The following is a 16,887-nucleotide window of genomic DNA, read 5'->3' on the forward strand; positions in this document are numbered from 1 at the left end:
GAATCTATGTTATACTTTCAAAGACTTCATTAACTTACCATATAACCTTTCCCATTGTGATTTCTGGCATATGGGTAGAATGCCCCCAGCAACATCCAGCGTGCACATAGCTCATATGTTGTATCTCCAAAGAAACCACAAATATCTGCACCAACCTAATTGGATGATACATAAAATGAACATTAGTCAGTTGTATGTAAAAGAGATACACATGTATATATGTTAAAATATAAAATTTTCTCACATAGGGCATTCCGAATATATTGAACTCCATCATGCCTGTAAATAAAGAGAAACATACACATAATAATAAAAAATATGCTCAAATACACTGGCAGTTATAGTGTCTAATACTGAGGCCAAATGTTATACATCAGTATATGTACAGAAGATTTGTGTTGTACTCATATCATGACATTTTAAACCAATGCATACTTGAGAAATTATGCTCAGTCTCCCATATTATGATGCTCAATATCCCATATTTGCACAGGTAGTGTGTTTCCCTAATATAATTCCTGAATTGCAAAAAATAGCCTAGTCACTAGGGGGGTGTAAGCCGACAGTCCTGAGCAGATTAAAAAGCCTTTTATTAACAAGTTGCAAAAATATCTACTAGGTGAAAATTCAGTAGAAAAAGTGAACTGCAAATGGGCTATCGTCTCTGCATTCTTTTTATCACTGATAACCAGGCCCGCCATCAGGGGGGGAGAGCCGATACATCAGTGACGGGCCTGGTGCCCCAGGGGAGGCCCGCCCGCCTGACACCCCCCCCCCCCCCCCCCCCCCCGTGGCGTTGCTAGGGGCTTAGGCAAAGGTGCCCCAAATGCTGGAGATGCAGGCTCGCAGATGGCTGCGTCTCCTCTCTCTGGTGTGCGGGGGGCGGAGATAGAGACACTCAGTAGCCTGGTCGGGTATCACATGGGGCCAGGCAGCCAGTGAGAAAGGAGTGAGACACTCTGCTCTCTCACTGGCTGCCCGGCCCCATGTGATCCCGGCCAGCCACAAGTGTCTGCATCGGAATGTGATGAGAGTGATGGGCGTGTTGGGGAGACATGAGAGGAAAAGGCAAGTGATTTATGTCTCCATTCCCAGCCCCCCAGCTCTCTGCATACACATGACACAGCCTGTGTCAGACTGTGCCTGTGTGCTGATGGACGCTATGTTGTGTATTGTGTACGAGTCCCCTGACCTCCCACACTGACCAGACAACCCTGTGCCCACATTACTGTGATGATTGGTGGGCAGGGGATACTCTTTTATTACTAACTGACTCCTATCTGCAGCTCAGGGAGCAGGAACAATCTGCACAGAGGTCAGGTATACTCTGTGTAATGGCTCACCCCCTTCCTTTCACTATTCAGTCTCACTGACTGACCTGCCTTCTGCTCTTTTATCTGCTCTGCTCACTTCAGCCTGCATTTTATTTTAACCCTTTCACTGCTTGTCCTAGCTTCTTAAGATTTGTGTATCCTAATTTAATAATTTGTAGCTGCTGCTGGTCTCCTATTAAGAATGTCTTAAAGTGTACCAGAGATGATTGACACTGTTGTATACATACCTGGGGCTTCCTCCCTCCCCATGCGCACAGATCGCTCCCACGCCGCCGTCCTCTGCTGCCTGCAGCTCCGGTATCGGGTCCCGTTAGTTCTGCCAGTCTGCACAAGCGAAGTGTGCCCTCTACATATCTCTCTGGTGGCCGCTGGAGAGATACATAAAGAGCGCAGTTCCTCTTACGCAGACTGGACTCGACTGGCTGAAATAATGTGACCCAATACCGGAGCTGCAGGCAGCGGAGGACGGTGGCGTGGGAGCGATCTGTGCGCATGGGGCTGGAGGAAGCCCAAACATTTCTGATGGCGGCCCTGCTGATAACGTATTGATTTTCCAGCTAACGCATTACAACCCATTCACACATCAACCCTTCCCCAAGCTGCCCTACTAGATTTAAAGCTTAATTACATGATTCTTGTTTTATTATTTTGAAGGGTTGGGATAGTGGTTTTAAGCTTTGGTGATTATTATTGCTTAGTGCATTTTCACTTTCAAAGTAAGATTAGCATTTTCAACACAAGTAAAGGGATAAAAAGTGATCCTTTATCTCCTACTATTATTGCCTATATGGGAAATATATGTGTGAAAGGTCATCTGCAATCAAAAAGTAGCTTACCAATGATAGATTTGTCAATCTGGTTCCAAGCAGCAGTGTTATCTCCAAGCCAGTGTCCTGTCCATTGTCCAACTGTTGGGAATGTGGAGCGGCTAACCACAATTCCTCTTTTTCCTGTTATTTCATGCAAAGCCCTTTTTGAATAGAATGATGAATCAATTAATATACACAAAGGACCCATAATTATTAAAAAATGAATATAAAAACAGCATGCATTTTTGGTTTATACTTTAAATTATAATATTACATTCATCTACAACTGCACTATGTACTGTATTATGGGGTGTATGAAATATGGAACAACATTTTAAACTTGTCAGTGTGTATTGGAAGCTATTGAGAGAGGCTGTAATTTGAGTCAGCCACAATTAGATACATTTGAAAAAATACAATAAAAATCTAGCATCTGATTTACTAAACAAAAAAATGTGCATGAACAGCTGGAATGACAGACTTGGAGTTTGCTATTTAATTCTTGGCCATTGCCAATGGCTGCAGGAACTACTACCTAACAGCTGGGGATGTTGCTATTTGGGCTTTGAAGAGCATGCCGAGATGTTTCCTAACAAAATAGCAGGGGGGATATTTATAAAGCATGCTTGCATGCTCAAATAAGTATAATATACATATAACTGTGTTTAATAATAATAAGAAAACAGCAGCAGGTCAGGAGGGGATGGGTGAAGCCCACAAGCATAGAGCTCTGCCCCCTGACCTGTACCAATACAAATTTTCATAGTTGGGGTGCATTGCAAGAGGAGGGTGAACATTTTCCCACACCCATCACAATGCAGCATGTTAAGGACAAGGCTATTTTTATGTCATGCAGAGGGGACTAATTCTGCTATATGGCCACACCATTAATAAGAGCCATCTCACTCATATAAATAGGTAAAAAAGGGTTCGCATTCCATTCAATCAAGTGTACATTTTCTAATTGGATTTTTAGAATTTGGACTGTTTTTGGACAAAGGTTCTGCATATGTATTGTGGTGCCTGAGACAAGCACCTCAGGTTTTACAGACGGTTTATAGTCTGTAAGGAAATAAGAGGCATTTTTATTTTGATCCTGCTGAAAAATGTAACCACATAAAAGCTTATGGTGTGTGGCTTTTGAACGATTTTTAAGGCATATTGATTTCAATTCATTTTCCTCTGGCTCAGAATTGAGAGACTGCATCAAACAAACAGAGGAAGAGAGGTTTTAAGAACAGCGTGTTTCTACTGTATACTAAGCCCATTAAAAAAAATAAAATAAACAAAGTGCCATACAATACTTAAATGATCCATTTTAAATTTCGCAGCTATGTTCTGCTACTTCCTTCAGCAATTATGGAACCTTACATAGTTACATAGTTATTTTGGTTGAAAAAAGACATACGTCCATGGAGTTCAACCAGAGAACAAAGTACAACACCAGCCTGCTCCCTCACATATCCCTGTTGATCCAGAGGAAGGCGAAAAAAACCCTTACAAGGCATGGTCCAATTAGCCCCTAAAGGGAAAAATTTCCAGCCGTAGCAATCTAGCCTATTGTGAATTCACTTTTCCCTGAATGTGATGTTTCAATGGGTACAAAACACTGTACTATCACATCACACACTACTATTCTGTCCGACAAGACCATACAATACATGTGTTAATCAGTCATAAGACAAATCATGCTAGGCATATTAACATCTTTAACTTTGGAATCCTTTGAGTCACAAGGGAAATGAATGATTTATAGCACTTATTGATGTGCAAACTGTATTTTCTAGTTCATTCATATAGTATTGTTACCAATTCAAGTTTAGTTCACATAAAGATCTTGGTGGTAGGGAGTCTGTCAGACAAACTGCTGGAATACTGTTTGCTCTAATAATGGTTGTGTATGATTTCCATAAGCTGAGATGGCTGTTCATCTAAACCAAGCACCTCAGATGGTCAGTGAGATGCAAATAATTCTGGCTTGCACACACCATTTTTGCAAATTATTTGGAGCTTAAAGAAAACATGAGATAAATTAAGCACAAGGATTTATACTTACCATGGGCTTCCTGCAGCCCCCTGTAGTCCGTTGGCTCCTTTGGTGTCGATCCAGTCTCCTCTATTTTCCTGCTGTAAGCCTCGGTAGTTGCTGGCTACTGTGCATGTGGGGCCCTAGCTGCATGCTAATGCCTCTTTGATTGCGCTGCCGTGTCTGGAAGTGTTCTGCACTTGCACAGTTAGCAAAGGCTTGTAACTGCACAGGTGCAGAATTCTCCCAGCCATGGGAGCATGATCAAGGAGGCAGGCAGCCATGGTTACGCATGTGCAGAAGTCCCAGTGACTGGTTTAGTTGGGGACTGTGCTGGGGCAGACAGCGGTGGAACAGATGGGACCATATGGACACCGAGGGAGCCAACAGACTACAGGGTGGTGCAGGAAGCCCCAGGTAAGGATAAGTCTTAGGTACACTTTAACCACTTGAGGACCGCAGTGTTAAACCCCCTAAAGACCAGGCCATTTTTCTGAAATTGGGCCACTGCAGATTTAAGGGCTCATTGCAGGGCCGCACAACTCAACACACAAGTGTTTCTGCTCCCTTTTCTCCCCACTAACAGAGCTTTCTGTTGTTGGGGTTTGATTGTCCCCCAGATGTTTGTTTATTTTTCCCCAAATATTTATGTTATTATTTTTTATTAAATTTCCCTATTTTTTATATTTTTGAATTCCCCCTCCCTACCCCTGCCAGCCAATCAGCGTGATCGGTTGTCATAGGCTTCCGCCAATCACTTCTCTGCCTCGGGAGGGGACAACTGTGTCACACGGCTGTCCCCAGTACAGCGCTGCCTTAGATTGCAGCACTGTACTCAGTACTTTTGCCGTCTAACAGTCTCCTAGCAGCAATTGCTGGGAGACTGAAGGTGGAGCGGAGCTCCGTCATTCATGTGGAGGCGATCTCCTGCAATACCCGCCCCAAGGACCTTACATGTTAGGCAGTCCATCGGCGTGACGCAGTCGGCAAGCGGTTAAAACTTGGCCGGTTAAAAATGTCAGAAAGCGCATTTAATTTATGCAATTCTATAAAATTTGCTTGCAAGCCAGAGTTATTTGCATCCTATCAACCAATTCTACCAAGTGCCCAGAATGGCATATTTCTGCATTCAGATGTATTATCCACAGTCAAAAAAAACTTAAAGTACCTCTGAAGCACTATAAAAAGTTACATATGTACTTGATAAAAGATAAGCCTCTGCACAGTCCAGAGGCTTCCCATATCCTCTTACACCTCACAATTCCAGCAATTCTCTAAATTTATTCTGTTGGAGTCAGCTGAATACATGTCTTCCGGCCATGCTATTGACTATGGACTAGCTCTCTCATACCAGGATGCGTGAGTAAATCCATGCATGCCTAGTAGAATGAAGCTGTTCATGAACAGAATTTTTTCTTCCATGCACAAGTGCTGCATTCTACAGGGGCATGCATGGACCTTACTTGTGCATGCCAAGTTGGGATGTGCTCATCCACAGCTGGTAGCAGGGCCAGAAGACATTTAGGTTCACTTGGCTGGAATGACAGCATATGGAAAGCCTTGTGACTATCCAGAGGCTTCTTTTTACTAAGGTAAGTATCTAACTTTTTTTATCTTTCTTCAGTGCCAGGGCTACTTTGTAAACTAATATCCTAAAATTTGTCAATGTTCCTTACCTACTTTGACCCCAACACCGCAACCAATTTTAACTTTAATCTTTCTATGTTCTGCTTAACATACTATCTGACCTGTCACCATCAATACTCACCTGTCAACTAACCTGCCATATCTGCTAACCTCTACTTTGTTACATAGGTACACAGTTGGTCGGGTTGAAAAAAAGATATAAAATACTAACCCCAACGTTTTTACCTAAAACTGTCCCTAACTTTAAACCTTAAAGAGATCAGATCACTAAACATTTGGTAACATTAATATTAATCTAAATTTGTTTACGATATCTCTCTATCCTGATCAAAAACCCTAAATTAACTCGAACCTTACCTAACGATAACCTAAAATCACCACCTCCCACCACACTAATCCTAAAAAATGATCAATACTCACCTGTTATTATGGAAAATCTTGATCATTATCTAATCTAATCATCACGCAAATTCTATTGTAAATATTTAGACAGAGAATATCCTGATTAATCCAGAATATCATTTAAAACCATCATGTGAGCAGTAAGTAGTCAATGAGGTGCAAATAATTCTTAGTTGATGCATGGATATGTAAATGTATGCAATTTTTTTTGCAGCTTACTCCACTTCAGCGGCATTCAATTGGTTCATTTTCAAGCTGCATACATTTCATACAAAATTTGCATAATGCTGCATCAACTGAGAGTTATATGCATCTCATTGACCATCCCTACTGGTAATGCTCCAGGAGTGGAGCCAGCCTACATGGGGGTTCATGCAGAGATGCTCAAACCACCACAATGCCAACCTGTTCAAGATTAAAGATGTATTTTCTGGGCAAAACTATAATATCGATTTAGTAAACAAATTTCAGAGGGTTTAGCAAACAATTTGAAAATTATAGCCTTAAATAAAAAAAAGTCAGATTACCAAATTTTAGGGTTGAATTCTACCTTTTGCAACTCTGACTCAGAAAATCCCACTTTAAAAATTGGCAGTTTAAATTTTCACAAACATCTCTGAAGGTGTCCATTAACAACACAAGCCCACGACGATCAATCACCAAATTCAATCACTATGATCGATTGGAAATGTTCCGAAATGCGAACTAGGACAAAAAATTGCTAATCAATTTGATCAGATCAATTGGATCGATCTGTTAAAATCAATGCCATCAATCTGATCAAATAGCTCAGTAGTTTTTCATCTGTTTGTGGCCATGACCGATCGTGTGAGATCAATCATAAGGATTGCATCAGATGATTGATAGTCGAATGTCAAGTATGAATTCTTCTTCAAACAGTAATGCTAGTTGTAAAGATTATCTCTGCTATTTTTCATTTATTTAAATTACTGTATATTACTAAATCAATATGCATAAACCCAAATCTGTCTAATTTGCAACGTTTAGTATTTAACATATTTGATTTTTTTAAAGATTTTCTCAACTGTATTAAAAACTAACTATACATCAATGTCAAAATTACTGAATTTACTTTTATATTAATAGAAATCAACTTAATATTCATCTATGGGTGAAATAATGAGGTTACTTATTGCACTCTCATCATTTCTAAATCTTGGCTGATAATGGAACATTGGTTCTCTGCCAGATATAACCTACTTTCAATCAAAAAAAAGGGAAGTGACCTTGATATTTCCTTTCATTGCAGTTATATTTAAATTAGCAAGGATTTTCAGGTCACAGGCACCCATAAAATGCTCTTTTCTCCATTCTTGTTCACTGGAGTGAAAATTAAACATCCCTAATGTATAGTCATTAAATCTTATATTAAGTGTCAAAACACTGATTTTAGAAATGAAAATTAGCACAAACCCAAGATTTCTATAGAACTAAAGGCTAATGAATAATTACATGAATCACTGTACAATAAATGTACATGGGAAGAAAGCATTTTAAAGGTGTTCCGTACCTGTATTTAGCAATGCTCAAGGGAATATGAAGTGAAGATAAACTTATGATATAATGATTTGTATGTGTAGTACACCTAAGAAATAGAACATTAGTAGCACAGATATAAGTCTCATATTGTTTCCAGTACAGGAAGAGTTAAAGAGGAACTCCAGCCTAAACAAACATACTGTCATTAGGTTACATTAGTTATGGTAATTAAAATAGATAGGTAAAATAATCTCTTACCCACACTGTTTTAAAAGAACAGGCAAATGTTTGATGTCATGAGGGCAGCCATCTTTTTGGTTGAAAGGAGGTGATAGGGAGCATGAGACACAGTTCCAACTGTCCTGTGTCCTGAGCACCTCTCCCAGTTGATAGGCAACATGAATAACAACATAGGAAGTCCCATCATGCTCTGCACAGCATCAGGGGAAAACAAGCCCGGGCTTTTTTTCTTTGATGGGTGGAGCTTAGATAAAAATGCAGCTAAAAATTATGCTTTGGTAAGAAAAACAAAGTTCTGATGCTGTGAAACTGTTAAAGAAACACCAAGCCTTTTCAGTTCTGCTGAGTAGATTTTTAGTCCGGAGGTTCACTTTAAGACACTTCAGTTGTTATCTATGCAAAAGAGCTTCTCTGAGCTCACTGATCCAACTTGGTTGGCTACAGTGTTGTTTTCTGAAGCATTTATCTCAACCTGTCTCTCACTGTTTTTTGTATGTTTAAGGTTTTACTGCAGAAAAGTTTAAATGGTCATCAGCTCTGCGCTTTTTCATAGTTTAAAATACAGAGTGTAGTTTGTAAACTGCAAATATTAGAAAATGATGCAATGTTATAAAAATAAAACTATATAACTGAAAGTAAAAGTATAAGACTCTTTTCTTTGCTTCTAATGTTCTATGAATTATCCATACTACACATACAGTTCATTATATCATATTTTTTTTTTTCACTTTAGTGTCACGTTTAACCTTTTGTTTTGATAGTAAAGCCCCCACACGCACGTGCACATATACACCCACTTCAAAGTTAGCCAACTAGCAGCTCACTCTGTTTGGTAGAAATGCAGTTTTATTATTAATGTTTCTAATTATTCCAGTACCTGAGGCAGAATGTTTTAGTGATGGATTGTTTTGATTACTTGAAGTAATCAGAGGGTCATTTTACCAGGATAACAATCTAAGAGCACCAATATTTGGATGAAAGTTGTGACTGCATAATGTGATAAGAGACATGATGGCAGAATATTTTGTCATAATTTCCCTCACTTATTAATGAGGGCTCAATGGACTTACAGTTGCAGACCCTGATCAAATTAAAGTAAAATCTAATCAAGTCTTTTCAAAGCAATCAGACAGATTAATAGATACGATAAAGTCGTATGATACAAAAATGGATATAAGATAGAACGCAAACCCTTTGATTGCTTTGGTGTGTCAGCTCTATCCTATTAATCTATATTGAGCAGATGTTAACACTGTGCTGTTAGAAAATATAATGGAAGTTAGAAGGCAAGTCACTTAAAGCAGAAATAACAGAAGAAATAACATGGTTGCCAAGCAATTCTGGTTTCTACTATCCTCTTGTTGCTGGAGGAAGAATTGATAAACTGGAAAGGATAATTTTGTCTAATCAATGTTGTTTTTTTTCTAAGACAAGCCAGCTATGAAGTTGTGCTTCCCCATATTCCTAATGGAGATAACAATGCACAAATGGCCACTTTGAAGGTGGCCAAACATTATTCGATCTGCCTCCAGATCGAACATTAGAAAAATTCCTCCCTGATTGAATCTGATCAGAGAGGAATCTATTGCCTGCACATAAGCTTCACAAGCAATTCCCAAAAGATTTCAGCATGCAATCTATTGGAAATCATCTTGCTGCCACCCCCCAAGAGTACATGTGTACCCTGTGCCTGTGTGCAGTCTTGAAGGCTAACCGGTCACACATTGGCATGAATCTTGGCTTTTTCCAGTGTCTGACACAACCGTGAGTGCCTGTACCATGTGGCACTAATGCAAGTCACCGTCTAATATACCTGTACAGCACTGTGATTTAAGAAATGTACTGGGGACATCCGTGTGACATGGCTGTCCCCGTGGGGGACACAGAAGTGATCGGCAGAAATAGGCTGAAGCCTATCACAGCCGATCGCAGTGATAAGCTGACTGGGGGAGGGAGGAAAAATGATTAAAAGAAACAGGCATTTTTATTAAAAAAATAATAAGAAAAATATTTGAAAAAAAATAAAAATAAACATTGGGGGAGCAATCAGACCCCACCAACACAGATCTCTGTTGGTGGGGAGAAAAGGGGGGATCACTTGTGTGCAGAGTGGTGTGGCCCTGCAGTGAGCCCTTAAAGCCACAGTGGCCCAATTTATGAAAAATGGCCTGGTCTTTAGGGGAGTTTAACACCGCGGTCCTCAAGTGGTTAAAGGACTTCTGAGGAAAAATGAAAAATCTATTTTTTATTCACCTGGGGCTTCTTCCAGCCCCGAGCAGCAGTTTCAGTCTTACCCACATCCCCAGTCCACCTCCATTTCCCTGCTAGCCACCCGCAATGATGGTGACCAGTGGACGAGGTCGGCTCTTCTGGGCCTGCACGGGTACTCGTGCCCATGCGTCCACGTCATCTGGCGCATACTGCGAGTGCCTGCACAGGCGCAGAAGAACCGACCGGGTCGCCATCATTGTGGGTGGCCAGCGGGAACACCAAAGAGGAGCGGGGCAGTGGTGAAGGACTGAGACTGCTGCTTGGGGCTGGAAGAAGCCCCGGGTGAGTAAAAAATAGATTTTTAATTTTGCCTCGGTAGTCCTTTAAGTCAGTTGGGACAGAACAGCCAATTAAGCATGTTTTTACCACACAGGCCACACTCCTCTACCCCTATGAAAGGAAAAACCTTACAGCCATGTTACATTCTGTCTGGAGTCACTATAGGGAGAGCAGTGCTGCTGATAGAAGGACAGGTAGGTAGCTTGCTGCAACTGTTCTGTATTATCCAGTTCTGTGTAGCTGCTTTCATAGGTGTTCTGTTCCTTGCAGTTCACTAGGGAGCATACAAGTTCTTCTGAGAACTGATCGTGCTGTCATTTTTGTTGTTGTTGTTTGTGGTGTATAGCTAGCTTATAGTACACCAACCACTCCATGTAGTACAGTGTATTGAGTGGCTGTGTCACTGTTACAGCCTCTCACTGTGCTAAAATAAAGTAACTGAGTGACCCCAGAGTACTTGAAAAAATATTATCATTCACCAGACATTGTCACATAAAGTGTTTCTTATCACTGTTGAGTTTGTAGTGCAGTGTTAGGCCCACACTGCGCAAGCAGAGATTTTTCGCATTTACACATTTAAAAAAATCCTCTGCATAAAATGTGTATTTTGGGGGATAAGTTTGCCATTGATCCCCCTCTGCCATGCCACTGCCCATATTTTTGGACAGTTCTTACACATTTTTAAAATAAGTTTTGGCTGCACATATGCCCTGAAGGCTTTTGTCAATGGGGTCCATTGTGAAAGTTCGGTTAAAAAACTTGCATGGAAAAGTTTGTCCATCACTAGTCAGCACTTAGGAAGGTATGAGAGAGAACACTAGATGTGGATGTGAAGGGGAATGCTGAAGATGTAGTAGAATGGGATTGCTAGAAATGAAAGGGAGTAGAGAAGAGATTAGAGAATAAGTGGGAGAACACAAAGAGAGCTGAGGAGAAAGTTCTGGCAGTGGCAGGCAAAAATCAGGTTGACTGTGGAGACACATGCAAACCATGAGGCCCAAGTTGGACATCATTAACACCCTACCGACCGCCTAACGCTGATCAGCGGTGGGAGGGTGGCAGCCCCAGGACCAGCTAACGCTGATTGGCATCATGTCTTGGGGCGGGGTTATACAGGTGATGGCGGACCATTGTGTGTGCATCCCCGCTTGAGTGACGGAGCTCCACTCCATCATTAGTCTACCAGCAGTGATCACCGCTAGCAGACTGTTAGACGGCAAAACAACCATCTATTTACATTGTACAGCGCTGTAATCTACTTCAGCGTTGTACTGGGGACAGTCGTGTCACTCGGCTGTCCCCTAGAAAGGCTCAGATTGCGATCCCTTCTCATAGGCTAATGCCTGTGAAAAAGGATCGCCCTGATTGGCTGATGGGGGAAAGGAGGGAGGGGAGTAATAAGAATAAATAAAACATAGAGAAATTTATTTAAAGAAAAAATACAAATAAATTAATTAAAAATTAAAAATAAATAAATAAAACATAGAGAAATTTATTTAAAGAAAAAATACAAATAAATTAATTAAAAATTAAAAATAAATAAATAAACATTACACCAGCGGCCAGAACCCACCAACAGAAAGCTCTCTGTTGGTGTCCAGAAAAAAGGGGGGGGGGGGGTCACTTGCATGCTAAGTGAAATTGTAAAAAATAGCCTGGTCGCTAGGGGGGTGTAAGCCTATGGTCCTGAACTGGTTAATTAAACCAATACACAAAAGCCAAGAAGCCACAGTTTCTTATTTTTGCGATTTACAAGAAAGCAATGCAACCTTCCAATATCTCCCTGAATAATTTTGTACAGATATTCATACCAGACATTTTCTATCTCCTGGGTTGTCTATATTCTACAACAAGTACAATAGTTCAATTGCAACACTTTCAGACGCATATGAGCAGTGCGTGCAGTGCTTTAAACAGAGGAAGTAATTTATTTAAATATGTTAATTCTAAAACATAATGAAAAAAAACATCAACCTAATAAATAACTAACAGAAAGCAATAATTCAAAATACTTTAAAAGCAAAACTACAGATACTAAAAATGAAAATTTTGCAAAGTGTTGTTACTTACTCAAATGTGGGCTTGGCATGCGACCACCCATAAAGATTGTGAACATCATAGTGCCGTACTGGAGTACCATCAGGAAGGAATTGCTGACTGTCCATGCATATTGTCTTGTGTTGTAATCCCTCGCTTTTGCTGTTCAGGGCTGTGGAAGAAATAGTGTGTTTTAAACACATTACAATGATTTATTTTTGTAAATTTACAAATCACAAAATATATTTCTGTTTTTATTACTATGATATCTGGTTGTATTTATTGTTATTAGCTAGTTGAACCACTTCAGGATTCTGCGTACGCTTAAGTACGCCCCTGAATCCTGAAGTGGATTCCATGGAGACGGCCGCTCGTTCGAGCGGCCGTTCCATGTCAGTTCACGGAGGGTGTCTCCGTGAACACCCTGCGAGCCGCCGATCGCGGCTTGCAGGGTAAATGTAAACACACGGGGAAGATCTTCCCCGCTGTTTACATGTATACGGCGCTGCTGTGCAGCAGCGCCGTAGCGGAGATCAGCGATCCCCGGCCTCTGATTGGCCGGGGATCGCTGGCACCTGATAGGCTGAAGCCTGTCCTATCCGGCGCAGGACGGAACTCCGTCCTGCGCCGCTCACAGGGGGAGGGAGAGGGAGGGAAGGGGAAGGAGGCCAGGAAGCGCTGCGGTGGGGGGCTTTGAAGAGCCCCCCCCTCAAGCGCAAACAGCCGGCGGCGATCAGACCCCCCCAGCAGGACATCCCCCTAGTGGGGAAAAAAGGGGGGTAGTCTGATCGCCCTGGCTGCTATCTGATCGGTGCTGCGGGCTGGAGAGCCCACGCAGCACCGATCAGGCAAACCACCCCCTGGCACAGAAGTGGTTAAAGAGGAACTGAACTCTCAATATTAAAACGTACCAACTGAATCCTTGTTAAAAACCATAATAAAATAAGTGTACAATATAAGGTTAAAAACATGTAAATATGATTTATGAAATTCATCTTTAAACAAACCCCACCCCCTGTGAGGTAGCCTGTTGGCAACTGTCCGGCAAGTTTGCAAAGAACACTGGGAGATCTTCTTGTGTCAAGTGCTGCGAGAGTTCCTGCTGTTTATCAAGACGTCATCAGGCAACACGCACGTGGTTTGAAGAATGAAGAGACTCCTATGACAGAACGAGCAGAGAGCTGAGATAGCAGCAAGAGGGGAGAAAGGGGGGCAGAGCAGAGAAGTGGTGAGAAGGGAGAGAGACAAGACATAGTTGGAGGGAAGGGAGGAGTGAGGGCAGAGTACACTCTGGGAGGTAGAAGAGGAGTGGAGGAACAGTGTATAACACAGCCCAGCAGACGGACCTGAGTGGTGATAGACCTGCATGCCTAAGAGCACAGATAAACACCCTCCCTGCACAGAGAAGGCCCAGCAAAGAGGGGAGAGAATACGAGAACACAGACAAGCAGACAGCACTACAGGGAGCCTAGCAGATGTGAGAGGACAGGAGTGAGGTCAGCAAAAGAAATGCAGCTATATATGTGTGTGCGTGTCTGTGTGTGTGCACGTGTGTCTGTTTGTGTGCATCTGTGTGTCTGCGTGTGTGTATATGTGTGTCTATGTGTGCGTGTGTGTTCATGTGTGTGTCTGTGTGAGTATGTGTGTGTACGTGTGTCTGTGTGAGTATGTGTGTGTGTGTGTGTGTGTCTGTGTGCTTGTGTCTGTGTGTGTGTATGTGCGTGTGTGTCTGTGTCTGCGTGTGTATGTGTGTGTCTATGTGTGCGTATGTGTACGTGTGTGTATGTGTGTGTCTGTGTGTGCGTGTGTCTGTGTGTGTGTATATAAACTCACCTGCATTTCTTTTGCTGGCCTCACTCCTGTCCTCTCACATCTGCTGATTTGTGCATCTCAGACTTGTCCCCCACCTTTCAGCTGTTCAGCTATTAAGCTATAGAATCCGCGACCCAGGGTTGAGCTAACAGCCTAAGGCTCCCCGCTGCGCTGTGGGCAGGGTAGAGCCGAAGACTAGAAACCCGCACCAGGAGGGAACACAGTGGAAGTGTATGATTGGAAGAGTCGACCTGTCGGTGTGGTGGTAAGATCCAGCTGCCCCGCAATCTGTATCCCCTGAAGTTGGTTGCAACCTGTGTAGCCCGAGTCCGGTCACGGCTTACTGTCATCCTCAGCCATCCAGCCAGCGGCCACCCGCACTAGCACTCTGTAGTTATTAGAGGTTGGGTACCGGTACCAGAGTGAATGGGATGATCGTGAGTGTGCTGTGCTGAATGGTGAGTGGGAGCGCTCCGCATCATTTTAAGTGATTTTATGATAGGGCTGGTGATTTGTTTAGTCTCTGTATCTCAATAAAGGCTTTATATATTGGAGTCCGGTGAGCGGCAGCAAGTTTTTGAATATACAAATCAGCTATTAAGGTGGCCATACATCAGCTGACTAACCAATCGACCATCCAATTCGATTATTATAATCGAATTGGATGAAAATTGGTGCTACCAAGTGCATACCCGACCGAAAAAGCGAAACATTTCGTGATGGAAATTGGCCGCATGGTCGATCGCGCATGCTGCAAGATGTCGAGCTGAAGTTTGTTGGTCGGGTACGTGGCGGTACGGCGGGCGATTTGTGAACGAGCAACAAGACAATGAAACCCCTGCCACCGCAATGTATCAAGGTATGTAGTGTGTGCATTCATACATTATCTGTCCGGTGTCAGCCTCCACGCGGTTTCAGTCCATCTCGCCGGGTTCCGCATACACGCCGGCGGCGCATAGTGTCTGACGTCAGATGCTATGCGCCGCTAGCATGTATGCGGCCGTTACCCGGCGAGATGGACGGACACCGTGCGGGAGCTGCTACAGGACAGGTAATGTATAAATGCTCTACACTACATACTTGTATACATTTTGGGGGCAGTGCGGCGGATGCGGTGGGCCTAGCCGGTTCCCTGATTATTTCATGCTGAAATCTGATAGGAATCGGCCTGTAGTGTATGGGCAGATTCGACCAAGAGACATTTATCTCTAATCGAATCTGATTATGGATAAATTTGTCTCTGGGCAAATCTGCCCATTATCTTCTGATGTATGGCCACATTTAGTAATTGTCTTTGTGGTGTGTACACTACTTAGCATAAGTGGGTTTATGTCTGTGTTTTGTGTCTATAGGTGGCCATACACCTAGCGATGTATGGGCAGATTCGACCAAGAGACAAATCTGTCTTATCGAATCTGATAAGAAAGATCTGTCAGCTGCCCATACACCACTATACACCACTACCATAAATCACACTGACAGCAGAGCATACACAAAAGCTAAAAATGACAGGCTGGAAAACACAGGCAGACATTACATACACAGACGCAGCCAGATGACATCACTGTAACTGACACTGTACACTATCACAGGATAATTTGCATACTACACAGTGATTGGAGAAAGGAGCTGCTTGAGGAAGGAGGGGTGGAGGAAGTAGAAATCAGCTGGATGGCACGGTAAACCTGCCAACCAACATATGGCTGCATACACTGCACTAGAATGCAGTAACAGAAATAAGGACATCTGATACTTATATTACAGCAAACATACATTTGTATTTATTAAAGCAGTATTAAGCAACACATCATATATTTTTATAGTATCAAATTTTAAGGTCAGTTCCACTTTAAACCGACTCAAAGACAAATGGTTTTTGAAAAGAAATGTAGCTCTCAAAATAGATATGAATCATTATACTGCAGCCCTTAAGCTTTTGTTAAGAATGAGTTTGCAGACCACTGTGCTAGATAATATATCCCCAGCACCCTTCCCCCAGTAAGTGTGACCAGAGTAGCCCCCCCAAACATGTTGCCAGCATAAGAATCACTCCTCCCCGTCCTTTGTAATTGTAGACATCTCTGTATTTAAAGAGACTCTGTAACAACAAAAACCTCCCCTGGGGGGTACTCACCTCGGGTGGGGGAAGCCTCCGGATCCTAATGAGGCTTCCCACGCCGTCCTCTGTCCCACGGGGGTCTCGCCGCAGCCCTCCGAACAGCCGGCGACTGTGCCGACTGTCAGTTCAATATTTACCTTTGCTGGCTCCAGCGGGGGCGCTGTGGCGACTTTCGGCACGGGAATAGACGGAAATACCTGATCTCCATCGGGTCCGCTCTACTGCGCAGGCGCCGGAAACTTGCGCCTGCGCAGTAGAGCAGACCCGACGGCGATCGGGTATTTCCGCCTACTTCGGCGCCGAGAGGCATCAGAGCACCTGCGCAGGAGCCAGGAAGGTAAATATTGCGTCACCGCTGTATTGAGGGCTACAGCGAGACCCCCGAGGGACGCAGGACGGCGTGGGAAGCCT

General features: G+C 42.8%; 1 pseudogene; it reads right to left on the reverse strand.

Annotated features, from left to right (window-relative positions):
- The window catches only part of LOC137571597 (sucrase-isomaltase, intestinal-like), a 52,028-nt pseudogene that overhangs the window by 32,520 nt on the left and 2,621 nt on the right, over window positions 1-16,887 (reverse strand).

Source organism: Hyperolius riggenbachi, chromosome 4 (assembly GCF_040937935.1).
Source record: "Hyperolius riggenbachi isolate aHypRig1 chromosome 4, aHypRig1.pri, whole genome shotgun sequence".
NCBI lineage: Eukaryota > Metazoa > Chordata > Amphibia > Anura > Hyperoliidae > Hyperolius > Hyperolius riggenbachi.